Raw genomic sequence first — 22,659 nt, 5'->3', positions numbered from 1 at the left:
TGAGGTCAGCACCCTCCACTCCCATTGAAGCTGGGTCACTCATCATTGTGGGAAGCAGACACAGATTAGGGAGGACAGCAAGGAAATGACAGCCAGAGCCTAGTGCAGCAACAGGTAGCTCAGCCAGGAGGAAGGAGTTGCTGATCACTTGCCCTGCTACTCTGTAGTTACGGCTCCTGTGTTTTCTGACCCAGCTGCTTTTCACTGAATTTAATTGATGCATTTCTGTGGCTTCACCTGTTTGTCTGAATCTGGTGTTACATACTCAAATGCTCCTACAGCTTGTTGATATTTTCACTTTCTTCCTGGAGATCTCTAGGTGTGCATGTATTGCACACTGCATTGCTGGGGACCTGCGGGGCATAGGGTACATGTGGAGCATGGCCGTTACTCCGCAGAGTGCATTAACACTCGTTATTTAAATCTTCTAGGAAAGGTAACTCTGAGAAAATTGCAATAGGATGTTCAACAACAGCACACGGTAGGTGCTTTGTTTTTTACTCTAGCAATCACAGACAGCTCAAAACCTCATTTAGGCATCTTCCTTTATATCTGTACCTGTTGTACAGTGCTTGCTGCAGAGCTGAGTAGAACCAAACACAAGAGATGAAATGCTGCATTGTGTTTCTCTCAACTTACGCTGCTAAAGCGGATGGGATCAGCCATGAGAGAGGTCCAGGCTGTACTTCCTCAAACTGAGCTATAGGCCATAGCTGCAGTGTTTGATGCGAAAGCGTCTGCTTTCAGGTGATGAAGTACAGTGTCTACTAAAAGCACCAACAACTACCCCAGTCTGCATCACTCCCCCTTTCCAGAATTCAGGCTGGCAATACGTAGCAGCTTCGGGCAGATTGCCCAGGTTACATAGTGTCTGCTTTGCAAGGATTTGCAAAGAATCTGATCCTTGTACCTTGGGCAATTGTTTACCCAAACACAAAATTGAATGTGAAACCCTGTCATTACAACCGAGTAGCGTTTATAAACCTCCTGGGTCTTGGCGTCAATGCCTATGTAATAGAATAGTAACAGAGAGTAATGCTAGGTCATGGCCTTAGTCTGTACTTCATTATCACAGTCACTCCCATTCTTAAAAAGTCTAGCATCATGAAAACCTATAGTGACTTTTATCACAGAAAAAGCCATGGTTTTTTTCCAGTGCAGAGACCCTTTGTAGTCAGTCTAAGATCTGCTCCAGACTTGTTTTTTACTGCAGACATGCACATATAACTTGATTTGATTCACTAATAGTCATGCCAATGATAAAGTAGAAAGTACTTAATTACAGTGCCTGGAGCTGGGGAGTCCTGATTCAAAGCCCACCAAGGTCAAAGGATGCTTTAAATCTGAATGAAAGGAGTTTGAAGGACATCAAGGAGTCCAAAGTAAGCTGTGACTAGTGAATGTATATACATCTTCCAAACCAGGAAAAATCACCTGTAAAAAAATGTTTAAGGTTTGGAACTGTGCTTCTAATCAATTCTATTTTATGGTCTTCTCCTTCCTCGACACTATTCTATTATAATATTTGTTCTTTGATCTCATACATTACTACTTTTATTTTATTCAAAAGTGACAGTAGGCATAAATGTTCTGCAGTGTGTATTGGTAGATTTCTTACACTTCTGAACTAAAACAAGTTACTTTTAGCATTTGAAAATTTATTTTCACATATATTTTAATAGAGTTACTTTGGCTTAGTGGAACACAACACATATTCACTTTCTGCTCTATTGTAAATTCTGTTTATGCTTTATCCAGATTAAGGTTTACATTTTTCATATTTCAATAATACAGTATGACCATACAGCAGATTAAAATGTGTCATAAACCCATTGTGCTTTGATCTTTTGAACACATGGCCAGGATGTGGGTTAGTGTGTATCAGTATAACCCCAGTGAAATCAGTGGGGCAAGACCATTTTATAGAAATATTTTTTAGAAAATCTCAGAACTGTGAGATGTGATAAGGCTGGACATGGTTCTCAGTTGCCCCCTAGCTTCTGTAAGCATTTAAACTAGAGGAAAGTGGAATGCAGGATTTCTGCAGGATGCTGCTGTTTGGGCTGGGTAGCATGTTTGTTTTGTCTCAACTCACTTTTAGGAGATTGGATGAACAAAAGGTGGCATTAAGTAGATTAGTTTTGGCAACAAAACACTGTGATTCCAGTCAATTTCCCAAACTTTTCTCTAGCTTGTTGGTAAACAGGACAATCATACAAAAAATGCCACCTTATGGTTGTGGGCAGCCTTACTTTTCACCTTTGCATGCGGACCGTGACCCATAACTAGGAGAAATAGGGGTGTGCAAAGCTGAGAGCTGTAATAGTGGAAAGATTGGTTTTATTCCAGACACTGGTGTGGCTCCCCAAAATGCTACAGTCATTCCCTATTGAACAGCTTTTGTAAAAATGGGACTGATCAGTGTTCCCTTTGCCCACCAAAGGAGCCATGGGAAGAAGAGCCTTCATGGTTTTCCACGTTAAAGGTCTCCTCTGTTTTTTCCCCAGGGAGATATTTAGCTTGGTTGTCTAAGCAAGAGGTCTCTGGTGAGCCTGACTGCTGTGAGCTCCTCAACATTTCTGCAGTACTGTCAATGCTCCTGACACTTACTGAATCATGCACTGTATTAAGTTATTGCTAATCAGAGGAATGTACAGAATTAAAGAAATAATCCAAGTTTCTTTAAAAAAAGTGTGAATTCTCAATAGCACAAAAGTAAGGATCCAAGAACACTGCACCCTGAACTCTCCCTTGAAGGTACGGAACACCTCCTTTAATGACAAATTAACAGAAATTATTTTGTGTTTTTTTACCTCTGTGTTATTAATTTCAGAGAAGTTCCTGCCTATTATTTAAGAAGCCTGAACTCCTGATGATGGTCATTAAACAAGCTATAGACCCTTACCATAGCTTTAGCTAGTGTACTCTTCTGGGAGTGGAAGGAAGTGCTTGGTGAAGCTAAAGTTGCTAAATTTCCACTCAAAGAGATTTCTGTGTTCGCACAAGTTATCTGCATTTTCCAAGTGTTCCTGAAGTAGTTCCATTATCCTTGACACCTAAAACCTGAGTGATTGTACTATGTTTGAGTCCCGTAACTTACATCATGGCAGAGATACTATGAATTATCATCTATTATGGAAGAATTAAAGTTAGCTAATTTTTATATAAAAATAAAGTCAAATGTAGTCTCCATTTGGTTGCCACTATCTTTTAGATAGTCTTTTTCACAGGTATTTCGAAACTCTGCATATGGTTGTCACTGTTGTCCAGTTCCTTGAAGTGTCAAGGTATGTACTTGACATGAGCAAGGTAACAGTGCCACCAACTTACACTTCAAACCGCTAACTTATGGTAGTTTTTTTTAGTGCTGCCAAGGCTGAGAAAAACTTCAGTGAGTTACAGTGAGTCTGGTATCAATGATGCTGTGTTTTTCAGAGGTGTGCATGTTTCTGTAGCTCTTTTTTGGAGACGGGAGAAAAGGGAAGTTGTGCCCTGCTTGATTTCAGGAAAAGAGCATCTGATTGAGGACTAGACCTCATGCCATTTTGATATGTGTCACTGCAGCTGAGGCAATCTGGCTGTGGAGGTATCAGGGCTGCGAAATTAGATTCCACCTATTGATTGAGATTGTTCTGAGTGCCACCAGCAGCATTAGGATAAATGACTTCTCTGACACTGTGAAGAAAGGGAGTAGCACTGCTCTCAAATATTTAATAGCTATTGATGTTTTCCACTGTTCATATCATTGACTTACATGACAGATTGTCAAGAAGGAAGAAACATTTAAAAAGAGACATTAGCCTCAGTGTAATGAACAGCTAACTAAGGACTGCAGAAGTATTAGGCTATAACTTCCCACCTATTATCTGCTACAAGAAAGATATAAAAAGGTAGGACAATATTGCAGTACAGCTTGACTGAGGCGTTGAAGTGTTTCTCTTCATATGAAATTTGAATAAAATTGTAAGGATTAATGTAGCTTCAGCTGTACTTAACCAAACCTCTGATGCTGTTTTATAAACCATTCTCAGATTACCTTCTCTGGGAGCTGTTCGTGTCTGGTGAGCAGTTTTGACTAAAATGAACTCATGCTCAGGTTTGTAATAAAAGCAAGAAAATTTTCTGTCTCAGTTTTACGTCAAGATGCTTTTTAAACATACAAATATTGCACTGTGTCCTGGTACATGAGCTGTAAGAGCTAGGCCAGGCTGGAACGTTTTAAGAGAGAAATGGAGTAGTATGAATAACAAAATAGGATAATTGCAATCCAGTGAAATATGTTCCCTGTAAAATGAGAGCTTCATTCAGTCAGGCAAAGCAAACAGTGTCATCTTCATACAAAACACTGGTATCCAGTACAAATTGGTGGCAGAAAGCTGCATATCATTATGCTGTTCCCTGAACTAGACTTCTGCAGTGCAACTGCAATGCAGAAGCGTGTCCCTGGTGCAGCAAGCATGTGCTTACATCTGCTTCTGTGCAAGACAAGTCCTATGACATTTTTTTTCCTGCCAGGTCTTTTAACTTCCTTGAAATTTTAGGATGAGCATGTAGGAGTGGAGTGTTAGGAAAAGCTGTGTTATTCACACTTGCCTCTCCACAACATTAATCAACAGGAACTTCTTAAACATGCTTTCTGATGTTGTCCATTCATACAAGAAATGACAGACAGGCTTTGTCAATGAAAGGAAAAACAAAGACGTGTGAGGAAGCCTGTGCATGCAGGCAAGCCAGACTTACAATCCTGTATGGCTGGTGCATAGGGACTGGTACCTCTGGAGAGCAAATTTGGAAGTCTGTAGTGGAAGGGGAAAGAGGCCATCATGGGTGGCCACTTATTGACCCCAAATTCATCAGAAGCAGGAGCTATGAGAGTCTTGAACTAAGATGGAGCTAACTTCCCCTGCTCAATTCAAAGCACCCTCATGCCCTGCTCTGCTTGTCATCACAACTGGTAGCAAAACAAGGCCTCTGGTGAGAGCAGAGATGAGAAAGAAAAAAGTATTGCTGCCTGACAGCCTTATTTGAGGGCTCAGGAAAGGTGTTTTTCACAACACTAGAAAAGAAAAGCTTTTGCACTACAAATAGTTAACCAAAAAGAAAAGCCCTGAAGTAGTTTGCACTTGTAGTAAGAAATCATATACATCAAATCTGGTATCATTGCACCATGCCTGGGTGGCGCAACCTTATATTCAGTGAGTTTAGGGGTTCTTTCTCTCCTTCTCTGCTCCCTGCTGCAAAGCATCTCCACACTGTGTTTAGCCATACTGCTTGTCTTGGCACCAGGCTGAGGAGAACAGATGTTGCTGCTTCTGTCCTGAGCGAGTTAAGTAGTGGCTGGTTGATCATGCAGTGGCATTTCCCTTGAGAATTTCCAAAATTAGGTTCTGCTGGAATTTTTGTAAGGTACCATTTGCAAGTGAATTGAACTCTGGAAGGAAAAAGCAGACTTTTCCTCCACGCAGCCTGTTGCCTGCTGGGCTCTCTTGGAAAGCGGTCTTGATGCTTTTTATGGAGGGTGTGAAAATCTGGCTCTGTCCCCTGTGTTACTGATGAAAAAAGAGGATTTATTTCACATGCTTGGTTATTACACAGACTGTTTATAAATGCTGTGCTGATTCAGATGTTCTGGCTTAGGTAGCACGGAAACCATTCCTCTCAGCCAGGCACAGCTCTTTTCTGCCCCCTCTGAACATGAAGAGCTGTGATGATGAGACCCCTTATTTAATTCTTGCTGGCCTGAGGCTGAAGCGTTAAACTGGTCTAAATGCAGGTCGAGTCCCAGAGCCTAAAGACAGCTTCAGAATGTGAGTTGTTTGCTCAGGGAAAGCACTCACAGATTTCAGCCTATGGACTCCCCTTCAGATAGACTGGAATGGGAATTTGCATGAGTAGAAACAGCTGGATCAAGCTCTCTGTAAGTAATTAACACACAGGAGAGACAGTTGTGCTTGCACTTTATCAAGCTTCTTGGTAAGATTATGTACTCCAGATAATTAATCATTACATTTCCCTATACACATAATTACATCCACTTTCTTGCTCTCCCACCTCCACACATATAAACAATTCATATGCATGTATTTACAGAGTAATTACAGAGTGTGTATGCTGTGATTAAAGGCAATATAAACTGTGTTACCCTAATTACAAGAAAAAGAAAAAACAGAAAACAAATACCCCAAACAAATGAAAGCACAAGCCAGAAACCGCATAACTTCTTTAACTGGTTCCAAACCCTTTATTTTTGGAATATTAAAAAGAAAAGAAACTCAAATAATCTATACTATGTGCCTGGCACAAAAACTGAGAGTGCTAGTCAGCCCAGCAGGTCCCTTGGTTATAAATGATTTAATATACAGGACATAAGTCAGAAACAATGTTGCTTGAGACAAGATGAAAGAAATGCTGCATCTCAAAGTTAGAGCTCATTCTGCACCATTTGGGCTCAGTTCTTTCCCACCAGATAAGAGAAGCTCCTGTAGACATAGCTTCTGTGGAAAGTACCTGCATCCCACATGAGGTGAATGAGGGTATGTTTGCCTCTGAAATGCCTTGCTGGCTTTGTTTACATGGGGCGATCTGGTGCAACTCTACTCAAGCAACAGCACTGTGCCCCCCTACTTAAGCCTCCTATCACCCTGTGGTATTTTGACATGAGCTGTGTGTTTCCTGGGGCAGACTTCCCTCATACTTTCCTTCAGAGTTTTTTGGCTCAGTGCACAGACTATGGGCAGATGAAGCAATTCTGTGGGATGGGGAGGGTAGGATCAGACAGAGTAATTTTGTATTTTCTTCTGTTTTCCCCTTGTGATTCATCCTTTTGCCTGGGCTTTGTGAGGCAGCATAGTAAGAGTAGTCAACAAGGATAAGGTAGGTGACATTGAAAGAACACATGTCCTAGATTTATTTCATCTGACACCACATTGTTTAGCAAGTTACCACTTCAGTTTTGCCAGCTAAATGTGAGTGGTGAGACCACACTTACAACTTTGGGCTGACAAACACTGCTAAGAGATGACACTAGTTTTTAATTCTAAGAGTGGTCGTAGACTGAAGGTTGTTTGTAGTTTTTATTTATTACTGGTGCGACTGAGAGGGCCTGTACCTGTCTTGTGTACCTAAATGTCAGCCAGAGAGCTCAACAGAAAGGGCTGTTACCTTTGTATCAGCAATACCAGGCAAGCTACTGTAAGATCTGCCAGAAGAGGTCCTTAACACCAGCTTCAGGAGCAGATCAACTTGTTTTCTGCCACAAGTGGATCTCTAGGGTCCATTATCTCTGCAGACGTAAATGGTATTGTCCTCTGCTATTCATACTGGGACACCATGCTTATTGCATTGGGCAGTCTCTGGACGCGTCTTTGTAGAAGTGGAGGTATAGTCTTGTGCTTTGAGATGCTTCCTCTGCTAATGTCTGGGAGGAATTTAGCGTGCTTAGTGGAAATCTTGATGCTGAGAAAAGAAATCAAGTGGGAAAAGAGAAGATGTGGGAGTGGCAGGGGAGGAACAGAAGTACAAAATCCTAGGGACACCGAGAAAAAAGTATGGTATAGCAGGGGATCAGCAGGGAGGAGAGGGCAGACAGGGAAAAGGCAGGAATTAAAGTAAATTGAGATGTGCTGGTGGCACAGGAGTAGGGGTGGTCTTGAGTTGTTACAATGTGCTTATTGCCAAAGATTAGAAACAAACTCAGAGCCCCAGCATCCTGGTAGTGCCAAGCAAGCAGGAGCTAAACTCCCTGGTGTCTTGTAGCAGTTGGCTGATGTGGGTGGCAGAGCCTGCTACACACACCCTCCTGTGTTACATCAATGTGAGCCTGTGCAATAGCTCCCCAGACCCCCACCCTGCTTGTGACACTGCTAGGGGTCTTAGGGGGAGCCTGCTGTATGACCATGGGATTAAATCCTACATTTTGTTCTTCCCAGAATAATTTGAGGATGGTGGCAGGAAGTTGGGGCTGATGTCTGACTTTATTCTGGCATGTACTTTGTCTCTGCAGCCTTCCAAGTTAGTTAGATGTGTTACAATTGCCTGGCTGTTTAAGAAGACAAAATTATCTTCTCCCTGGCCACCTGCAATTCAGAGCTGGGCTCGACCTTCCTGCAGACCATGCAGCTTTGAATCACCTCAGTGCCAACCCTAACCCTTCAATGTCTGGCCTGAGTAAAAGTATCTTATTAATTAATACACAAGCTGTGAAATGGGATTGGTGCCATGGCTTGAAATTCAGCAGCCTGCGAGGTGGAATGCTGCGCTGTGTAAGGCTGAACGTGTTGGTGTTGTTTGCCCCAGTGGTACAGAAAGAAATGGAGACTGTGTCCAATTGAAACTATGCCTGGGATGGAAACAGTCCTATTTGAGCCAGAGAGGTGATTTAAGCCAGTAGTGTGTCATTACCTGAAATGCCAGGAAACAAACGTGCATTACAAAAAGCACTTGAGGATCTTTAATTATCGCAGCAGGTCAGGACCTCAGTTTTAAATCTCATCAGGAAAGCATTTGCCCTCTGACATCATGCTGAGTCACTGGCTCAGTAAAGAGCTTGGAGGAAAGAGAAAGTGTGTGATGTGTCAAATGACAGGACCTCTTCTTACAGAGATCCTTGGTCTAGAGGGAGATGGGGACCGTTCATGATTAGCAGTCTGCATTACTTGTCAGAAAATTCAGTGGTCAGGTAGGGTTGCTCATAGCATTTGTAATGCTTTCAGTGTTCAATAATCTCTTATTTGTTCGCCAAGATATGCTGTTCTGAATATCTTTCCTTTGCCAAGTATGGATTTATTTACAGTGCAGATTTTTATTCAAAAAATACTATAAAGTTCTTTGCATCCCTCAGCACATATGCAAAGTTGCCTGTGCTTGCATACCAGTACCTTGTATAACACGCATTACAATTACCTTGTAATGCGTAAATAAAAAAGGAAGCAAGGTCACCTACAAGCTTGCCACAATACCAGGAGTGAACATTGTGCAGAATTTATGTTGCAGGGTCTTTGCTGAGGTGGTGTGATCTTTAGCCATATGGGTTAAAGTGTGGCAAAGGCCGGGGCTTTTTAGATCAAATTCAACACGAGCCTTGCTGAAGGAGTAGAGCAGGTTCAAGGTTAAAAGACTTGATATGCAAAGAGAGCCAGGGCCCCAGGTGTCAGCCTGGACAGAGAGACAACTTGTGCTAACAGTTATCCTCATGGTCTAAATTACACATGCATTTCACACAACGGCATATATTAACCAGGAATTATGTCAGCTGCAGACAAAGCAATTAGGCTAATTTTCTCACTGTGTATGGCATATCAACAGCTGGCAAACTATTTGCAGGAGTGCTCCTAGAAGTGCTAACATTAGCCAAATTATTGTCATGGATAATCAAAGATCAGTTTCCTCACATTGCCAGTGAAATGCGCAGTTCAGTTAGGCTTTAGGATGGAGAATTTCACTACAACAAGAAACCATTTTCTTCTTATAAGGATACGGTGATAAAATAGTTTTCATCTGATTGGGGAAGTACTTCCTTACTAGTGTTAACTCTGGTATCTAGAAATAATTGCTAGAATTAATTTCTCCATTAGCAGTTGTCTAATCCCCTCATTTCTTCTGCAAAACACAATTTATTCACAGTTTTGTCACCTAAACTGTATGACCAATGTTCTGAATTAAAAATGCTGCCCTATTACTCTACCAGCCGAAAAGTTCATGGCACATGTAAGACTGATGCCAGTGGATTGCGGGCAAAAATATCCCTTTCTTTGTCTTCTTTCTGAGATTTTCAGTCCACAGAGATAAGTTCCCATATGACAAATGGCTCTTGGTTCAGCCTGATCAAAACAAAATGTAGAGAAAGCGAAAAGACCACTGTGGGAATCATGAGCACGAAGAATGCCTGCTCTGTGTGTGCTGTGTGTGTTATGCTGTTCCATTTGAAAAGCACTACTGTGGAAAAGAGAAAGTTTGTGGTTTTAGTAGCGTACACAAGTCTTGGTCAACAAATTCTGAATATTTGGGGTAAGTGGGCACCTTTACCAGTAGTAACTGTGGTGCAAATTTTAAACTCTGGGAAAAATTAGTTGGAGTCTTTTGAAAACGTTGTTTGCAGATACCAGAAGCTTTTGCAGAGCCTCCTGTGAGCAAATGGCTGTGGTTTGTTTCAGCATTACACATACTTTTCCAGAGACCGCTGGAAGCAGGGGTAGGGACAGAAGGGCAGGGAAGAGCAATGTGGGGCACAGCTGGGAAGGTGGTGAGTAGCAGTGAGTCACAGGAGCATGTAGCAGAGAGACAGCTTCACCCTGCTCTGAGAAACCATTCAGAAATGTTTTTTGGGGTTTGTCTTCATTTTAGGCCTTCCTTATTAGGCTTGTAATGTCCAGTGCTGTGACCATAACTCGTCCAAGCAGCCAACAGTTCTCACCTGGTGCTATGTCTTTATTGGTAAAGAAAATCACAGACCTGGGCACTCAAAATGCAGAATAAGCAGGCTGAGCTCTTTGGTGGCTGTTTAATGGCATAACATTTCATGTGTTTCAGGTGGTGGCTTGCCAGCTGCCTTGCCACCTCCTGTCCCATGTTGCCTGACACTGACCCCTCTGGGCTCTCAGTGGATGGTGGGGCGCCGTGCGATGAGGCACTGTGAGCCTCAGCCAGGCAAGGTGCGGGGTGCAGAGAGCACCCGTGGGAGAAGGCTGCATAAATTACTGCTTTAAAGCCAGGCAGGGAGAGATCATAAAACACAACCTCAGAAAACTTAAGGTTGTGTCTGCGAGGGCAAGATAACGTTGATAGAATGGGATTTTCTGGTTGTTTCAAAGGACTTATCCAGGAATTTACACGCTGGGCCAAGCTCATCTCTGTCATAGTGCCATTGATCTCAGTGCTGCTGTTATATGATAATGGTTGCTTGGGCTCCTTGAAATGGATTTGGGGAGGAAAATAAAAATGCCACCATGTCCACCAAGTATACATTCAACTGCAACACTATATTAAAAAACATCTGTTTGTCATCCTAGCCCTTAGTTTTCTCATGGCTTCTATGATATTCAAAGGACTTTTTACAGGTATTGATTAATCACAGAGGGAATCCGTAAGGTAGATGCTTTGAGTAATTGTCACCTCTGCTTCAGAGGCTGGGAAATTGAAACCAGGGGGTTTTGGCCACACAAGAAGCTGAATTTGCCACCTTGAAAGGCTGGCTATCCACCCTGGCCTCAGACCTCTTGATCATACCTCTGACAAATAAAGTATTGCCTTACATTCTGCTCCTCGCTCCCCTAGCAAGTATTTCTTTTGAATTAATGGCTGATCGTGTAGGATCCTGAACTCAATATCAATCTATTTTTAATACAAGAAGCCCTGACTGGAGGTAGCCCAGAGTAACTGGCTAAAGTTAGCTGAACCAGATTGCATCCTTCCTTCTCTATTTACAAGGAGAAGGGGTGTGGGAAAGCACATACGCAATCAAACAGAAATTGATGGATTTTATTTGGAGTGCCATTTAAAATTATCATCTGCCAGCACTTTCTTTAGTGGATATGAAATAAAACTGGCTGTACAAAGGTGTGAAATATGCACAGAATGATCTATCTCTACTGAATTGTGCAAGCAGTTTTGTTGTGATATGTAATGAGAAACACACTGAAGTGCATGTGGGATCTGGTAAAGAACTGGAGAAAAATTTGCAGGCAGCTGGCTTTTGCTGAGAAGCAGTTTTGCAATGACCTAAACGAAGTCAAATTCTTTTATGTGGATGAAGTTAGGGAGAAGGTGAAAAAAAAAAGAAAAAAGAAAAGGAGTAAAAAATCAGTGTTCAGACTTGCCATTTCAGAAGGCTTGCTGGCTTTGAAACATAGCTGGATTTTATTTAGAAGAGGAAAAATCATTCAAAATGCATCATCTATGGAATTTTGATGGTTTGCTGGGGAACTGCTACCTAGCTGTTAGCCTTCCTGGTAAAAGCAGATTGACAGACATGAGGTCACTTCACTTCGAAAGCTTTGATGTTACAGAATAGCTGACTTGAGGATGCCAAGGGGTATCTTCCAAGCAGAACCTTTAGCTAGTAACACACCTGTAAGTTTTGCCAAAAAAGGAAAGTTACTGCTCCTGCCCCAGGGAATGGCGGTTCTAGGGTAGGTGGTGTTAAATATTATGTTTCTTAAACTGAGGCACCTTACAAATACTTATCATTTCATCCTGCCCCTAAATTAATGCTCAGAGGCAGCCCATGCAAATCTTTCCTCTGACTTCCCTTTGCAAGACTCAGTCAGATATGTAGTTAGCATTTGGCAAGACTGAGAGGTCTTCTGCAGCATGCATACTACATTGAGTACGTCATGTGTTTTCTGAGGATCCAGGCTAATTATGGCACTGCAGAATTACTTGAGATGAATTTTAAGGACATATTTAAATTTTAAAATAATTGGGGTAAATCCTGAGTGGTCTGATAATGGTGGAGAGATCTCTTTTTAAAAGGCTGATTAAAAGCAGCACTTCTCTATAATCCATACAAAACTTTGAAGTCAGAAGTAGTATAAGCCTAGGTATAAGCACAAGTAATCCTATAAGTGTCTTCCAGTTTTATAACCCACAGTAGTCTGTGAGGTTTTGACCATATTTACAGAAACTGCATAAATTTGTTGGCTGGATATTGTACAGCTAAACGTATTTACAAGTTGGCAGTGTAATGCATTCAGTCTTTCAGATATGGTGATGAGATCTGTGGATTTAATAATCACATTCCTGGCAATCACAATTATAAAAGTTATGCTCAGAGATAATCATGTGAGGCAGAAATAATTCCCTGTTGTTAACTGAGTTTCAACTAGCTCTGTATTATTAAAGTTGAAAAATAATAATTAAATGCCTTTCCCTAAAATTCATTTCTCTGAATACTTTTTCTTTTTTCTCCCCCTTTTTCTTCTCTTTTTGGGAAGTACTAAATGAAACGTATTAATAAATGCAGAAATAGGATTTTTATTAAGGGCATTAGGGATGGAGAATATAGTTGAACGCAGTACCAGAGCAACACCAATGACAAAGTATAATCTCAGTATAAAGAGGTCCATTTATTCTGGAATGAATGATGTGGGGGAAAGAAAAAAAAAAAAAAGAAAAAGAAAAAGACTTTTCCTTTAGGAAAAAAACTCTTAATAATGTTAAAAGGCCATGAATTAAAATGACCTTTCAGATTATGAAATGGAAGAAATTACACAGAGAGCTGCTTAAAAAAGGTGATGAGGATATCTTGGTAAAAATGAATTAAAGGTGGCTTTTTCTTTGGTGCCCATCCTCCTGTTTCACAACACAGTGTAAAAGATATGTGGATCTTCAAAAACTGTAATGGGCATTTGAACCAAAGCACACACTTTAGCTTTCTTCCAAGGGTCTGGTAAGTTAAAGAGTCACTATGAAGTAAATATAATCTCTCATCTTTTGCAGAGCTGATGTTTGGTTCATACAGGGTCTCACAAAGAGCTAGTGCCAGAGTCAGCTCACTGCAAACATTTGAAGGCAATTCAGAAGGTGTAAATGTGCAGCATTTTTAAATAACCTTTCAGCGTGGTTGGGCAGCCTCTGATAATCCACCCCTCTTCAGGGCACTGCCACTCACATACTTCACTTGACATTGTGTGAATTCTTGATGCTGAAATTTCAGTGGGGAGAGACGTTAGTGAACTACCACGCCAGGGCCGCAGCAAGACAGAGATGGATGAAGAAGCCCTGTATCTCCTGGAGCCCACAAGATGCTTCTGAGGGACCTCTTGCCTTCTGAATGTGCCCCCTCCTCACAATGTCTCTTGTTTCTTGTTCTCTGCTATCCATCTTACTAATCAAATCTGCTTCCATGATTCCCCCTGCCCCCACCCACCCCCGTGTCCAAGCAGAGACCACACTTGTAAGCCTGAAATGCCAAGATTAAGAAAAAATGCTGAGACTCTCAGAACCCCTCCTTAACGCAACATCCCCTGCTATCACAACCAACAGAAATCCCATACTAGCATAGAAACCTCTCCCTTCCTCAGATATCCATTTTGTTCTTTCTGCTGGGACTCATTTCAGAATCCAACACAAGTTTAAAGAACTGAAGAAGTGAAAAAATACCTTTTTCACTGTTCTGTCTCAGGAACACACTGCAACAATTTTAATCCAAACTGCCCCAGTTTTGAAAGGATCTTTCTCTCCATGTTCCTTCTCCAACACCTGATCTTTGGTCCCAGATGGAAACGAGCACTGTGCTCAGTGCCTGGTTGCTCAGTGACCCATGCAAAATCTGTGCACTGGTTTTCTTTCTCTTGTACATTTGACCATGAACAAGAGAACCAGGCAATTAGAAGATGGATCTCATTCATAGGCAAGATTTTTCTAAAAGCAGCCTTTTTTCTGTACATCTTTCAGGACTGGGAAATAAACAATTTACATCACCAAATCTCCAACTACTGGTCAAAGAATGCAGGAGAGTGGGAGCCTAGCTGCAAAACAGGGCTAGTACGTGACAAAGAGAAGCTGTAAAAAAATGCTGACTCAGTGAGCTTCTTGTTGTCCTCAGCTCCAGAGGTCTAACTCAGTTTCCATGGAACAACATGATCACAAAACTGGGAGGATCGTTAAAGCCCTACTTTCTCTTTCTAGAGGGACAACTGACTGATAAATGGCTCCCGATTTTGCCCGTGTCTGCCCTGATTTTTAAAAAAGCCTTGTACCAGGGATAGCTACTGAGGCAGGGAAGCTAATTCAGTTTAACTAATGACTTAAATTGGTTTGAGGCAAAAAAAACCCCAAACAGGTGATGAAATCAAATGATAGTATATAACTTGCTATTCTTCTTCAGAGTGGTTTTGACCTGTCGCTTTCTTTCTTCTTTAAGGACTTCATCTGAGGGGGAATACTAGCTGACATAGGCTACCTGCCGCAGATGAAGATTAAATTTGTATTGGCATATACCGGGCAGAAGGCCTGTGGCCTGAGCATCAGAGGCTTCCTATTGACCCCAGTGCTGGCATCAAACTCTTCTGCAGTTTGAGAAGCGTCATAACATGGCACTCTCGAATGAAAGGGAGGGGGGCTGTTTTATGGTGGTTGGTAATCCCACACCTACAGGCTAGTGGTGCTCTGCTTCTCTCTTCTGGGCTGCCTTGGCTCCTTAGTTGCAGGAAATGCTTGCAGTGTGGAACAGGCCAGTTATTTTCTCACCAAATAACTCCAAGGGAGCCAACAAAGGGGATGCAGACCTTCCTCCTGATCAGGTGGTGTGTGCTGGTGGGGAATGGAGCCCACCTCACGTGCACGTCTCTGCACGACGTGACTTTTCTCGCAGTGCTGCTGGCTCTGCCACTTGCAGAGACCCTCCCAGATCTTGTAGTACAGTAAAAGAGAGTTACCAAGTGTAAGTAGTAGAACTTTGCTCATTTTGTTTAAAATAGAAAGTGCTCACACAATACCTCAGATAAGAATGCAGTGACACAGGGCCAGGGTGGCAGAGGGGCAGCAACCTGTAGGCACACTTGTAGCCAGGAGATGATGCATGTTCACAGCCTCAAATCGTGCTGAACCGCTGTGCCTCTGTCAAGCCAGCTGCAAGAAATGCTATGCTCCAGTAGGACCTGAGAATTAAAGGATTATCTGCAATGCAGATCAGATTGTCTTTCAGAGAACAGAAGAAGTCATAAAGTAGGAGCAGATGCAGGGTCTGGTGGTCAAAAGGGCTCTGCTGTGGTCTGGATATGAGAAACAGGACTCTCACCTGAATTAATTCACTAAGCAGATTTATCATAATTATTTTTCCCCTATTTTATTAAAAAGGGCAATGAAGCAAAACACTGCCAAAATGCATTCTATTACCAGAACATTGTCACAGCATTGCCTTATAATGAGAATCGACATCTGAGCCAAAGCACTATGCTTTTCTTCAATAATACATTACCATCCATACTTCTCCCTGCAGAGAAGCTGCATCTTCATGATCTCATGACAAAGGAGATAGTCTGGCACAGAAACAGTGTCCTCCTCGCTCTGAATCACACAGACCTTTTAACCAACAGAAAAAAAATTATCTAGATTACTTTGTTTTTGTTCTTTTTAGATATGGGGCACAGCTGTGTCGATTGTAGGCAACAACTGCCTGCTCTGATGTGGCATCCTGCACAGCAAGAAAACTAAACATTGTCACTTCTCCCCTTCATTTTGAGCATTGGCTTGTGCATTGGGAGTGCCAACGTACATCTGCCTGGTCGTGAAACACCTACGGGATCATGATGCTGGTCTGACACCAGCACTGCAGAATGACTAGCAATTTATGGTTGGTGCCTTTCACTACTGAATCCCTGAGCACTGTACACCTTTAAATTAAATCACATGGCTCAAGGTCTCCCAAAAATGAGCATGAGCTCTGGAGAGTGGTAAATTTTCAGTTTAGAAGTTTTATTGTCGCTATGGCTTTGATGCTGCTGTCTGGCAGAGCCTGAGTACCCTAACAGCGTGATGATGACTGTAGATTATGATGAGCCAGTTACTATCTAACAGGATAGTTATGGAGCAGGTGCCTTAGCGCTGCTGTCTGAAGGTGGGAGGGAAGGTGGAGAATGAGGTGATGTTTTGGGGTGACAGGCCCAGCACCAATTTAGTTCCCAGAAGTCTACAGGTGAATTTGGCACTCAACAGTATAAAAAGAAGATGATTCCTTGTCAAAGAGCTGTTCCAAGGAAGAAAAAAAAGGAATTTTTCTCCCTGTGCTTTACATTTGCAAATTTTCCAGACATGTTTCAGGTTATACAAGACCCAGCAACAGTGCAGCCTTGATTGTTGTGAGAGACAGAAAGGGCCAGACCATGACAAAGGGGGAAATCTTTTTTTATTACTTCTGTCACAAACAGTTTGCCAGCATTTCCAGATGAATGTGATGACCAAATTTCTAAGATCAGCCTAGCTGTGTTTTCTTGCATATCAGTTCTGGTTTTTATTTAAATTGAAATAACATTTTAATCGGGATATTTGACACTTCCTTATAAGCATCAAAAAATCTTATTTATAACTTGCATGTTATATATTTTTAATTAGGTTTTTACTTATCTGACCCACTTTTCAGCATTACTCTGCGGTAGTAGCTAGGTCTAACAAAGAGCATGATAACAACATAGAAATACTGTGAGGTGAATATAGGTATTCTTACATTAGCTTAGGCCTGAGTAAAAAACCTACAGGACATCCTGCACAAATTACGTTTTTAAGTGCACTTTGGCACATTTGAGAAATTTGAGCAAGCTTTGCAATTCACTCACATTGTGCCAAACTCTGAGCTGTAGCTTATAGTCTAAAAATGAAAGGTAAAAAAATGATCTGAATCACTAGACAATTAGATGTATTCAAGTCTGCACTGTAAGAACCAATCCCCCAAAGTATTAATGACCTATTTTCCAAAGAAATCAGCGGAAGTGAAGTACCTACATACCACTGAGGTTCTGGGTATTAGATTTTGTCTTGTTGTGGTATTCACACAGGTGTGGAACATCAGAGGAATAGGCTGATATTGTACTAATTTTTTTTGCAGCACAAATAACAACAGAAGAAAAAATTATTCTTGACCCATCCTGGCATCCCAGGTCAAGGGTTGGAAACCAATGGCAAAAGTATTTGTGCCAAGTACAAAACAAGTTCAGCTCCTGGCAAAGTATATGAGAGATTGCAACTTTCAGTTGATATTTCAAACAAATAGATAAATAAATAGTGATGATAAAAGTCCCATCACATCCACTGATTCCCTCCTCTCTCCACTTTTTTGGAATCAGGCCATTTAACAAAGTGCTTGCTATAATTAGAAGAATATCACATAAATATATGTGTGTGTGTGTATATTATATATATATAAATCGTTGTTGTGTTCTCTCTCAGACTTGTCTCCATAATTTTCTTTGTAGGCAGAATGTGTGGCAGTCACAGGAGGCAGCTGAAAGGTGGCTGGGTTGCTTGAACACCTATTTGTTTGGTGTAGCTGCAGTATGGCTGTGTGATGGCACACCCCTCCCCAGCGGATGCTCCCCTGGGTGTGAGCTGAGAGCACCCCGCGATGCACCAGGGAGTGGGAGCTGGGGAAGGGGACTTGGGTAGCTGTAACACCTCTCACTCCTGTTCTAGCAGCAGGGAAAGAGCCTTGAAAAAATGGGAATGGCTCTTTGCATCACCTCTACAGCTCCTCTCCGCTCCCAAAGCAGGCTCCAGAGGTACTTTTTACCAGAAGAGTAACGTGACCCCACTAGTGAGCAGGAAAAGAAGGGTCACTGGATGAAGAGCTACCTGTAACGATGCTTCTTTGCATGGGGATTGTCAGCCTGGAAAGGTCCAACAAAAGCCCTTTACTGCTCTTAGGTTTTTACTTGGCAGGAGGCTCTGGAGGATGCTAAGCAATCATTATTGCACTTATATGCAACCCAAATGTGGAATATTCAGAGCACTGCCTGTGATGCCAGATGTTCACAGCTCTTCTCTTTACTTTTCAGTAAGGGTTTCCCAAGCTGTAAAACTGTTAATGGACTTCACTCACTTGGATTTTGGGGGTCTCTGCTGTGCCTAAATCCTGCTAAGGCATCTGGACAACAGAAGTGTCTTGAGGCCAGCAAATACCTCCCCAGTGCTTGCACTGAGAGAAAAAAGGATTTAAAAAAAAAAAGTGAAATAACTGTCTTCAAATCCAAAATCCTTTGTTCATTGAAGAATCTGAGATTCTGTGAGATTAAAAAGACTTATTTTATAAAAGAGTAAAAAAAAAAAAAAGCCCTCTAGAAAACTGGGGGCACTAACCCTAAGCAACAGGAATGGGGAGCTTAGCTTCTTCGTTTCCCCCTTGTGTAGGATTTGCTTTGTGCAGAGCAGTGTGGATGCTGTTTTGACACCATTTCTGCACTCATGGGACTTAAGTAGAGGCAACCTTCCACCCATCACATTGATTCTGATGAGTTGTGGATGCCTGCCTTCTCTTTAGACCTTGAGAAATCCTAAAATGGAGGTGGGCTGGGGATGTTGAACCTGTTTCCATAGAAGAGACCCCATGGCGAACAAGCACGTTTACTACTGTGTTTGGCTGAGTGTCGGATTTGTGTCAGCTTCAAAAGCAGTTTCTGTTGGAATGGATTGTCCAGCTGGTAGGAAAGGCAGTGGGAGGGTGTGGGTGTGAGTGATTTGTTCTGCATTTATAATTAGTCCTTTAGCTTAACAAAATTTCCGGTGTTAATTAAGCCTGTGAATCTGTTTGTGTGACAGGAAGTGATAGCCATTCCTGCTTCACAAGGGGCAAGCGCTGTGGGAAGGTGATGGTGTCCAGTCATGAAACTACTGAAGCAAATGATTTAGTTTTCAAGTGTACCATTGCCTTTGATTTGAAAGCCAGTCTGTTCTTCCACAATTGTCTGTGCTCGTTGCGTTGTTTATTCACACACACACACATACACACTCTCACTCACTCACTCACTCACATGCATATGTATTTATAAATATATAGATATAAAATTGTAATTTTACATATATATACAATTCCTGACAACTTTGAAAACTCAGCCTGGTGTATGAAAGTCAAGCCTGGTGAAATGTGGTTTGCATTAAAATTTGTGTCCTCTCACAGGGTACCATATCAACAATAGGTAGAATACAGGTATGAAGCCAGGCCAAAGCAAAGGCTAAGATAGAGATTATCTAGCTTCCACAGGTTATATTTATTTAACAACTAGAGTTTTTTATCAACATTATTGTACAGTCTTATGGAAATGTTTTTATATGAGAATATTTTGTGATTTCTTTATCTTGGATATTTTATGAGTGGAGACATTCTGCTCTTAGTAAATAAGTGCATATCTGGGCAATTCAGAGCAGTTTTAGGCTATCAGAGGTATCTTAAGTGGAATAAAAAGCCTAGTATATAAGGCTGTCGGGAGCGTCCCAGTTGTGTGCTACAAAAATGTGCAGAATTCAAATCACCAGCTTTTATGAAAACTCCAGGGATTGTTATTACTTACACCATTGTAAGGAAGGATTAACTCTGTTGTAGCCGGTCAAATCTCATCAAGATAAAATGAATGTTTTGGGCTGGTAACTTTTACACAGACAAATAACAAAACTTGGTTTGCTTTGACTGTTATTGCTTACTTAGCTTCATCTCAGCTCAAAGTGCTCATTTTTGTGAAGACAAGGATGTATATTTTTCATAGTCCATAAACAAACAGCTTTACTGGGTGTGTACACTGATGTAAAAGAGATGTTGCTGTAGTTACATAATCCTGCTATACCTGATCAAGAACAGTATTTATTACAGCTGTGCCTGCAACAGATCTCAGCCCTCTGATAGGTTATAATGAATGAGGTAGATTCATTCATTCAGATTTTGAGCCAGAAATTTTTCTTAGTGGAAAGGGGTGAAAACTATGTCCATGTGTTCCCATAGCGTCTTATCTCCTGCGTGCTGCAGACACATTAATGGAATAGGAAAGGAGGCAGGAGAGAAGCAGACCCAGAAAGCTGGCTGGGAGAATTAAGCACATCTGGAAAAATTACCTGTTGTCCTTTTTCCTTTCCTCTTCTCCCCTTCAGTCCATACCAATGAAACGTTTATCTTCTGCCTGCAGTGAGTACTGTCAGCCAGAGAACTGTGGAAAAATCAGTAATTGCCTGCTTAAATTGTCTGAAGCCAGAGTTGTGGTGCAGTGCTGTCCCAGAGATTGTTTGGAGGCATTAAATAAAGGCGAAATACAAGAATAATATGCTTTCTTCTGCTTACAAGATTTAAAGTAGCTCAATACTCTAGCTTTCAGGAGCAGAAGTCAAAAAAGCCAAGCTCAGTTTAGAAAGCTTGTTATTTTGGGTAAAGGGATTTAGTTATAATGTTACAGAGGTTGTGATGGTTTTGCTCTCTGATCCCTTAATCTTTTTCCAAAGGATGTTGGAATGAACTGCCTTTTAGAAAGAGTGCTTGCAGAATGCCAGAAACTCCAGCAAAGAGAGATTTCCTTTCAAAGATGCGGTATCTCAGTTTAGCAGAACAACAAATATGTTTACAGTAATGGGTACTGTGTTGAACATTAATGTCAGATTTAGAGTTCAGTTTTGATGCTTCTGTTATTCAGCTTGAACAATAGCTAGCAGCTCTGTGAGAGTTTTTTTGCTAGTTTGCTTTTAGTTTTGTTGTTTTTTATTTTTATTTTTATTTTATTTTATTTTATTTTTAAATTGCTGCTCTTGTCAGAAGCTCTTTTGCCTGGGATATTTTTAGCATCTTCTTCAGATAGGAGAGATCCTTGTCAACAGGAAGCCCATGGGTCCTCTCTGATTCCAGGCTTCTGAGCAGAAGAAGCCTGTTCTCACCCCCAGGAAAAGCTAAGGCTGATGTCCCTGCCGCAGTCAAGCAATTCTAGACAACATTAAATGAAACTCTGAATTGCCTTACCAAATCACTTTAATCTTTTTTGATCTTATTTGTTCCCAAGTTCATTCCCATGTCCCAGTTTGTACGTGTGGCAAAAGCATGTTGAGGATTGGGGTCTCACCCAGGGGTCACTCTTTCCACACTTTCAGGAAATGGTGCAGAAGGTCTTCAAAGTGCTTGTGCAGACTTGCTAAGCAGTGTGTCCTGTGAGCTCAGCCTGCCCCATTCTCTAGTGGTCCCTAATGGCCCTGATGGACTAGAAGTGCTCTCAGATGACATACAGATCACTATCTGTTAAATCTGATGTATAAGCAATATCTGACATATTTTATATTTTGCCTGTCACGCCCATGAAGGGTCATGGGGCAGCACACAGCAGCAGTGCTATCTGACTCCGCTGCAGCACAGCTCCAGCCTTCAGCAAGAGTTCCTTTTCCCCTAGATATCTGAGGCCTGTTCCCAGAAACCTACCCTGAAACTCCAGCTGGAAAGTGTAGAAAATCTCATGCTTTCTTGTTATTCACAATGCTTTTGGACAGACAGTTTTGGGAAAGAAAACTCAAGCAGTAAACCTCTGACCAAATGTGTCATTGGAACTGATACCATGCTTTTCAGCCGTGAAGGCAGTAAAACAGACTTTTATGCTGGCTTGTTGAGTTGTCTCTCAGAGGTCACATAACACACAGGACTGGACCCAGTTTCCAAGGATATAGGTTTATTGATACAGTCATTGTAGAGGTTAGGATTTTGTTTTGGTACTGAAAAGGGCAGCTAGTCTTGATATCTGGCAACCAGATGTCAAGCTGAGTGAAAGGACTGTTTGCAAATAAAACTTTTTTTTTTTTGTGTGTGTGTGTGTGTGTGAGAAAGTCCATGAAGACTGAGCGATGATGAATTAAGTCCACTTTTGGTTCTGCTGAGAACCTCTCATTGCTCCTAGAGGTCTTGAAGGCATTTCAGTTTACAGAGAGCCAAAGCCATAGCTCTCGACACCTGGTGGAACAGTTCATCACTGGAGAAAAAAGGTAAAATTCCTTCATGCAGAGCCTCATAGAGCGAGGAAACCTGCAGAAGTTACGCTATGAGATACTAACTGTAATTTTCACTGTTTGGAAGCAGAGGTAGTAATCCCATTTTTCTCCAGAATAATTGCATCTCATTCCTGCCTATTTTATAGTTTAAACATGAAATAGTAGCAAAAAACCATCCCCAGAACTGACATTTCAATTGATCAAAAAACAACCAAAACCCCAGAACCATAG

Source organism: Falco peregrinus, chromosome Z (genome assembly GCF_023634155.1).
Source record: "Falco peregrinus isolate bFalPer1 chromosome Z, bFalPer1.pri, whole genome shotgun sequence".
NCBI classification, from domain to species: domain Eukaryota; kingdom Metazoa; phylum Chordata; class Aves; order Falconiformes; family Falconidae; genus Falco; species Falco peregrinus.
This window is presented reverse-complemented; position numbering follows the sequence as displayed.